We start from the raw sequence: 8,337 nt of genomic DNA on the forward strand, positions 1-8,337 counted from the left end.
AAAAAAAAAAAAAAAAAAAAAAAAAAAAGGTGAGACTGTCTCTAAAATAAATAAATAAATAAAATAACATCAACAACAATAAAAAGGATTTAATGGATTTAATTCAAACATAGTGAGCATTTAAATTTGTAAGGATGATATGAAGGCAGATTTATTGATGGAAAAAGATATGCACAAAGTAGCTGTGACATGATACATCATACAATAGAAAACCAAGAATCATGCATTGGCCTCATGAAGAAAGATAAGATTAATTCCAGCTAAGGGCTAAAAGCATTCATGAAGATCGGGCTTAAAAGACAGAAACAGATGTATGAAGTCTATTAAGTGAGGGTCTGAATCTACCATTCTTCATCACAAGTAATGCTCATTCCTCAGAGAATGAGTGAATAATAAGAAAAATAGAGAAAGGGGGTGGAAGATGGAATGGGTGAAGGGCATCATTGGCAGAGAGGGTCATCTGAGCAAAAGAAGCTTTGTTTCTTTGTTTTAATGGCCATAGAAAGTTTTTATTTGCAGTCTTGTATTAAGAGAAACTGTCCAAATTTACTCATGAACATCGATCATTATCTATTAATATTTTCTTTTTCTTTTTTTTTTTTTTTTGAGACAGAGTCTTAAGCCATCACCCTGGGTAGAGTACCATGGCGTCATAGCTCACAGCAACCTCCAATTCTTGGGCTCAAGCAATCCTCTTGCCTCAGTTTTTCTATTTTTAGTAGAGTTGGGGTCTTGTTTTTGCTCAGGCTGGTCTCAAACTCATGAGCTCAGGCAATCTACCCACCTCAGCCTCCCAGAGAGCTAGGATTATAGGTGTGAGCCACCGCACCTGGCCATCATTACTGTCCTGTGTCACTGGGCTATAAATAAGAATCCCAGAAACTCAGAAATTCTCTCAACTCCCTCCTGATAGATACACAGGAGAAGACTCAATACTAAGATCACCTAAGTCTCCTGGAAGCTTCCTACAAGCTCATGTCAAGAAGGCTTGGGGAGGAAACCAAAGATTTCTGTTTGGGGCCTTCTGCCAGTCACCTGCTCACACAGATGGCACCAACGCACTGTATGACTGCACCGTGACACAGCTGATTCCCTGGAGATGCACAGAAAGGCGCCACACAACTGTTAACACACACCTAACCTCTATTTTTATCAGAAATGATTTTGTGCCCTTCTTCTATTTAACATTTACAGAATTAAAAAACAAAGACAAAAGTTAACCTAAACCTCGTTCTCTATGGCAAGGTTGTTAAAAATTAGCAAACACTTAGAAGTTACTGCAGTGAACAGATTGCAGGGGGGAGGAGGGAAGGAAATCAGTTGGGACTGAATGGTCCAGGGCAAGCAGCCAGTCATCCACAGTCAACAAACACCAGCCTTTCTTTCAAGAGTTTAGTTTCTCAATTGACGGGAATGGTTTTTCTTAATTAAAGATTTACAAATTCCAGGCCTGGGAGGTGGCTCACGACTGTAATCCTAGCACTCTGGGAAGCTGAGGCAGGTTGATCCCTTGAGGTCAGGAGTTTCAGACCAGCCCAACCATTAGAAAAACCAACCCAGCATTGTGGTAGGCACTTGTAGTCCCAGCTACTTGGGAGGCTGAGGCAAGCAGATAGCCTGAGCCCAAGAGTTTGAGGTTGCTGTGAGCTGTGATGCCACAGCACTCTACTGAGGGTGACAAAGTGAGACTCTGTCTAAAAAAACAAAAAAACACAAAACACTTCTCTACCATCAGGGCCACCCATTAGACACTTAGTCATTTGTAGCCTTATAATAGTATTTAAATTTTCATGTCCTGTCTTCCCAAATAGACTAGAAATTCCTTGGTCCTACACTTTGCATTTACTATAGCAGCTTGTGTAGCCCATACAGATAATAGGTCTTCAAGATATTTCTCAAGTATCTCTTATTTTAATACAAATGAAAACACCACTAATACTGATCCCCTCCCCCCAATATTGGGATTTATCTAAGTAAACTAACACCCTCTTTCCTTTATTATTGGGCTTAAGTCAGCCTTGCTGCTTTGAACCTAGAGTTGTGGGCTCAATAGAGCAAAGCAGTTCTGGTCACCGGGCCAGCCTTCAAGGGGCTTCCCCCTGGTGTGTGTGGCTTACCTGGCGGGTGCAGGGCAGCACACAGTAGAGTGATGACCTCGTATCTCTCCTCAGCAGCTCTGGACAAGTTTCCAAACCCAAATCCACGAGCCGTATGCTGGTGGGCAGGACACAGCGAAGAGAGGGATCCCCTGCTTGCTGAAGGTGAAATACACTTTTGCTGACCCCGCACCAAAGGGAGGCTGCTGCTGAAAACCAGTTTATTGCTGCTTCAAGGGGGAGTAGCAGCCACCTGAAATGAGTCTTACTTTATGTTTTTTGAGGGGGTGTCTCAATGATCAGTGGATCCTAATTAGTTTTGCTTAGAATAGGAGAGAGAGAAAGCTCCTGATGGAAGTTCAAAGCTGCAGGGAGGAAGTGAAAGTCCCGCAGTCTCCTCTGGCTTGCTGGGCACCTGCTGTCTGCCAGCCTGTTCACTATGGCTTGCCCTGTGCTGGCTCCTGTGGGCCAATCGGTTCCCCCCTTCTCTGTCAGGTGGCTGCATTCAGCTTCTCCTCCCGGAAGTCCTTCACCAGGCCATCTGGAGCTGGGGAACAATTTCCAGGCTCCTTTGGCCAAAATTCTACTGTGAAATCTGCCCAGTCCTTCCCCACTCCAATCCTGGTCACAGGCCTAAAATCTGAGGCTTCAATTTGCCAGAAGATAATAGACATGAAGAGATTCATATCTAAATGTTTCCAGGTTCTGGGAGGCTGAGGCGGGTGGATTGCTGAGCTCACCAGTTTGAGACCAACCTGAGCCAGAGTGAGACCCTCATCTCTAAAAATAACCAGAGGTTGTGGCAGGTGCCTGTAGTCCCAGCTATTTGGGAAGCTGAGGCAAGGGGATGGTTTGAGTCCAAGAGTTTGAGGTTGCCGTGAGCTGTGACGCCACAGCACTCCACCAAGGGTGACAAAGTGAGACTTGGTCTCAAAAAAAAGAAAGAAAAGAAAATTTAAATATTTCAAAGTTAATGGAAGAAGAAGCCTGTTAGTATCTAGATGTAAATAATACCTTACCCTGGAAGCACAAAGTATAGAGTCCACTTGGACCCACTGGCTTCAGTGTAAATAGTAGGTCAAATGCCAAAACCTTGCCGGAGCCAGAAATCTGAGTTTACACAAACTGGGCTTTTTCTTTCTTGCTGAGTCCCGTCAGTCCCCAAGTCCCGATAGTTTGATTTCCCAAGTCTTTCTTGTATCTCTGGTCATCTCTTCGTCCCTATTCAAGGACCCCAAACACAACTCTCCCTTAATCCAGGCTTTACCCTTCACTCAGACCACCCACCTGAGAAGCAAATTGGACTCTGTCACTGTTGCTCTAAGCATTTCAGCAGCCCCCCTTTACCTCCACTTCTGTAACGTGTGGGGTCCTCAGCATGGCACACAGAGCTTCCACAACCCACCCCTGTCCCCTGCAGTCCACCCTCTTGCCTGCCGTTGCCTCTCACGCTGTAATCTAGTGACACCCACCGCTGAGGGGCATGCACCTCGCCGTAACCTCTCAGGCCTTTGCTCCTCACCCGGCGCTGTTCACTGCACTGGGAGCGGCCTCCCCACCTTTATGCACCTCTCTTCAAGACTCAGTTCATCCAGCAAGTCTTTTCTGAGCCCTCACGTGGGGTTAAACGACCTCTGTGTCCCTGTGTGTGACTATCTTATTTGCCACATTATAGCAAATATATCTCCTTCACTACATGGAGAGGTTCAAGAGAGCATTTCCGGATCTCTGGTACCAGGTTCATGGTAGGATCTCAGCTCTATCTGCTGAGTAGATGAGTGCGCTGAACACAAGTGTTGCTGAATCATGAGAAGGCAAATAAAAATCTATCCTATGAGGCTCCCACTTTAGAGAGGCCACACCTGCGACCCTGATGCTGAGAGGCACTGACAGGAGGATCCTGAGGCGGGACAGCTTCCCAAGACCATCTTCATGCTGCAAATGGAAGAGCTGGTCACACATGCCACCAGGAGAAAGAGGCAAAATTGCAAGGTTTCTCCCAACACTTAATTTTGATGGTTGGCTGACCTCAAATACAAACTCCTGATGACTATCTGTCTCTCAGGAGGAAAAAGGATTCAAGCCAAAAGAGTAGCCAGGACCCGGCCCCCCTCCCAACAACCCAGGCCCTGGAGCTGCAGAACCTTCCGGTCAGGAGGCTGCCGCTGCGGGTACCTGTGGCACCTCCGAGACGCAGCTCAGGTAAGCATTCTCATCACTTTAATGATAAAACGATTGTTTGACAGCACTGTTTGGAAATTATGGCATTTACAAGATTTATGACTTGTTTTTTAGACATACGCATATTTTTAAAAAGATTTTATTTATTGTTTTGTTTCTGTGAACTCTTCTTAAGGCTCTGGGAGGCCCGGAACAAGGTGTTCTAAGCTGACACACGGGGGAAGTGCAAAGAAAGCCGAGGAAGGAGCTGGAGCTGGAGCTCAGCAGAACTGGGCCCACAAGGAGCCGGGCAGAGCTCGGAGGGTGGGGCCTGTGTGGCTTTGAAGGTGGAGACAGCTACCCTGCAGGGAGTGTGTTACTCATAAACCTTTGAGAGACTTTGCCTGGATGGCCGCGGCAAAGCAATTAAACAGCCGTGGATAGACGTGACCTAATTTACCAGCTTCCTGGCTGCCTTCTGTAGAACCAGTGCTACCCCATAATTGAAGCTAAGAACACGTTTTTTTTGTTTTTTTTTTTTTTTGAGACAGAGCCTCAAGCTGTCCCCCTGGGTAGAGTGCCGTGGCATTACAGCTCACAGCAACCTCCAACTCCTGGGCTCAAGCGAGTCTCCTGCCTCAGCCTCCCAAGTAGCTGGGACCACAGGCACCTGCCACAACACCAGGCTATTTTTTGGTTGCAGCCATCATTGTTGTTTGGCCAGCCCGGGCTGGATTCGAACCCACCACCTTCAGTGTATGTGGCTGGCGCCTTAGCTGCTTGAGCCACGGGCGCCGAGCCTAAGAACAAGTTTTGGTGGAGTGAAGCGGGGGAGCTGCTAAAAAGAGAGAAGAAACTGACATCCTTAAGGAGGAAGAGACACTGAGAAGCTGATCAGAAAGGCAGAGGTTCTCTCTCACAGACCCCGCCTGGAGAGGACCACTGTGAGAACACCCCCTGCCAAGGTGGATGTTCCCTCTCTCACAGACCCCACCTGGAGAGGACCACTGTGAGGACACCCCCTGCCAAGGCGGATGTTCCCTCTCTCACAGACCCCGCCTGGAGAGGACCACTGTCAGGACACCCCCTGCCAAGGCGGAAGTTCCCTCTCTCACAGACCCCGCCTGGAGAGGACCACTGTCAGGACACCCCCTGCCAGCCTGCCAGCCACTACTCAGGGGACCACTTTCAGCAAGCAGATCTCCCACTTGACTTGGTCTCTGGATGATGCTGAAGGGAGAGCTTCAAAGTATAAGCTCAAGTGCAATGCAGTAGTTCAGCCCAGCTTACACCTGCCCTCCATTACACACAGTCCTAGAAGTCACTTTTATGTGCCTTGATGGCATCTGTTAGAAAAGGACTACATATAAACCACATGGCAGCAATATTCAGACAGGCATTGAACATAACCACCCAACAGCCAACGTGAAAGCCTCATGACTGCAGCAGGGGTCCAGGAAGCCAGGTCAGAGTCCAGGATCTAATCAGTGTGTGGACATGAAGGCATTTGTGTTTATATATGACCCACACTAAGTGGGCCATAAAAAACAAGAAAACAACAAAAAGGAAGAAGTGATTCTTCCAGTTGCCTGATTAGCTCCAGGGGCTGAAGGTCCCTTTGATCCCGCCAAGCAATTTTTAAGTGAGAAAGTCCTAGAAACAGTTTGTGTTTGTGGGTTTGTGTTTGTGTCCCTGTCATTGTCTTTTGCTGAGCTCCCAGGCTTTCTGCCAAACCACAGGGTTTCCAGAGAGACAGAGTCTCTCAGCTCATGCAAAGGAACGAAATGTAGGAAGGCTGTGACAGGTAGAGGAGTGACCCCAGGGCCCAGGCAGCCCCTTAGCACACATTAGAGTTATAGGAGGAGCTCTAAAAAATACTTATGCCAACCTGGTCTCAGAACAATTAATGGCTTAGGGTGGAGCCTCGCACTGGTAGTTTTGAGAGTTCCTCAGGTGGCTGCAATTCCAGCCAGGGCTGAGAATCCCTATCTTAGCAGAGCCTGTGGCCTAAGACCTGTCACCACAGATGCCAGGCAGGCACATTAGATGTGTCATCAGCATGGGTGGGCATGCAGAGTCAGCAGGCAGAAAACAAGTGCATGACCCCCTCCTGGACAGGTGACTGTCACTGCCTGCCCCATCGACACTGCATCACTGGCTGAAGTAAATGGTCTACAGCCTCTGTTTAGAAAGTCCAGCACGAAGCTTTCCCCCAGGAGGGGGGAGAAGAAGCCTGGCCACAGGGGAGACCATCCACAAGCCGGCTAGAGACGCAGCAGGTGACCTGGTGTGACATCCAGGGAATCAGGACCAGGAACAATCAGCCAGCTGAAGGATCAGCATGTGGTGAGGGGATGAAAGGCTTCCAGGGAGGAGGAGAGGTGAGCAGTGAGTAGTCGGCCCCCAGGGGCAGCCTGGTCCCTCAAGTCCTTCAAATTCCAGTTTCAGTACATGTTTCACCTTTCCACAAAGCCCCCTCCACATAATGTGCCCTGTGCGAGACTTCCTTCCCACCCACCTGCAGACCTGGACTCACGCGTGCATGACAGAACCTGATCACGGTTCCTGGCTGGGAGCAGGGCAGAGAGAAGCACAGCACAGAGCGTGGAGGGAAAGACGGTGCCGCCCAAAGGCACGGATGAGAGAGCAAGAAGAGCCGTAAAAGAGCGAAGCATGAGCAGGAACCACAGTGCAGGATAACAGGAGGGAAATTCATGAGCACCTTCAGGCAGGGAAGCAATGATGGGCAGTGGGAAATTGCAGAAGGATGACGGAAGACATCCAACAGGGCGGAAGAGAAAAGAAAAGGACAGGCAATTGCTCTCCCCCTGCTGTGCCGGCTTCCACGGGGGTTTGGCCAGAAAGATTAATCTCTGGCAAGAGATTAAAGGAAAGGGGAAAGGTCTGAGTTATTTCTTCCCCTGGCCCTGCCTCATGCTGACCTTCTGGAAATGACTATTTCTCCTACATCTCCAAATCCCCAGTCATACTTATTGTGGTTCTGGTTTCTTTGGGGGGAGCCTCACGTGTGGGCTTGGATAACACCACCTGCTGCCCTTTCTTTCTGGCCAGAGGTGTGCTGCTACAGCTGGCTGTTTGTACTGGCGTAGAAGAGCAGATTGTTAAATATTCAGGAATTTTGCAAGCTGGTTGTTAAACTCCTGCTCGCTTTAAATTAGCCTGTGCTATAAATCAGAGCCCCCAGCACCCTGCAGGCCGCAGGAGACCCCTTATCTGCTGGCCCTGGTAAGGCTTCCTACTGCTGCCAGCCTCTGTCCCCGATTGGTTTTCTGCTTCGTTTTACCTCCACGTACCATTTTCACCTCCCTACATTCTGTTTTAAATACTGAGTAGCTTCTGTTTTCCTGATTGGAGCCTGACTCATCTACTAAAGAGTTTTACCAGCTTCCCTGAGACAGGAGAAACATTAAATTTATAATGTGAGGTTTTTATTTTGTTTGTTTGCCTAGTAATTCTGCTATTCCTTTATTCTTGTGATTAAGTAATTTTTAAACCAAATTAATTTTGTTAACAAATTAAAAACTTATACCATCCTACCAGGGCATTGGTTTGATCTACAAAATAACCAGATCTAAATGACAATCGGGCCACTTGATGGACACCTCCAGATGAATGATCTATCACAGTTGGGTTTGTCATTTGGCACAGAAAATGGGAAGAGGAAAAGAAACTCAAAAAGGATTCATTGGCTGGACCGGGCAGCTCACACCTGTAATCCTTGAACTCTGGGAGGCTGAGGCATGTGGATTACCTGAGCTCACGAGTTTGAGACCAGCCTGAGCCCGAACAAGATCCTGTCTCTAAAATAGCCAGGTGTTGTGGCAGGCACCTGTAGTCTCAGCTAGTTGGGGGCCTGAGGCAAGAGAATCATTAAGCCCAAGAGTTAGAGGTTGCTGCGAGCTGTGATGCCATAGCACTCTACTGAGGATGACAAAGTAAGACTCTGTCTCAAAAAAAGAAAAAAACTATGTTAACTAGTTTGATGAAAATATTTCAAATTGTATATAAAACCAGCACATTGTACCCCATGACTGCATTAATGTACACAGCGATGATTTAA

General features: G+C 47.7%; 1 protein-coding gene across 3 annotated transcripts in view; it reads right to left on the bottom strand.

Moving 5' to 3' along the window:
* EXPH5 (exophilin 5) overlaps nucleotides 1-8,337 on the bottom strand; it is a 75,270-nt gene that overhangs the window by 51,045 nt on the left and 15,888 nt on the right. The window contains exon 1 of one of the 3 annotated variants that reach the window (XM_023516067.1): nucleotides 2,118-2,163. The exons of the other annotated variants lie outside the window; for them this stretch is intronic. The gene's annotated coding sequence lies outside the window, so the exon portion shown is untranslated. Of the gene's footprint in view, nucleotides 1-2,117; nucleotides 2,164-8,337 lie in introns of those variants that run through there. 3 annotated transcript variants of the gene reach the window in all.

Source organism: Otolemur garnettii, unplaced genomic scaffold (genome assembly GCF_000181295.1).
Source record: "Otolemur garnettii isolate 467f Iridium unplaced genomic scaffold, OtoGar3 scaffold00086, whole genome shotgun sequence".
Lineage (NCBI taxonomy): Eukaryota > Metazoa > Chordata > Mammalia > Primates > Galagidae > Otolemur > Otolemur garnettii.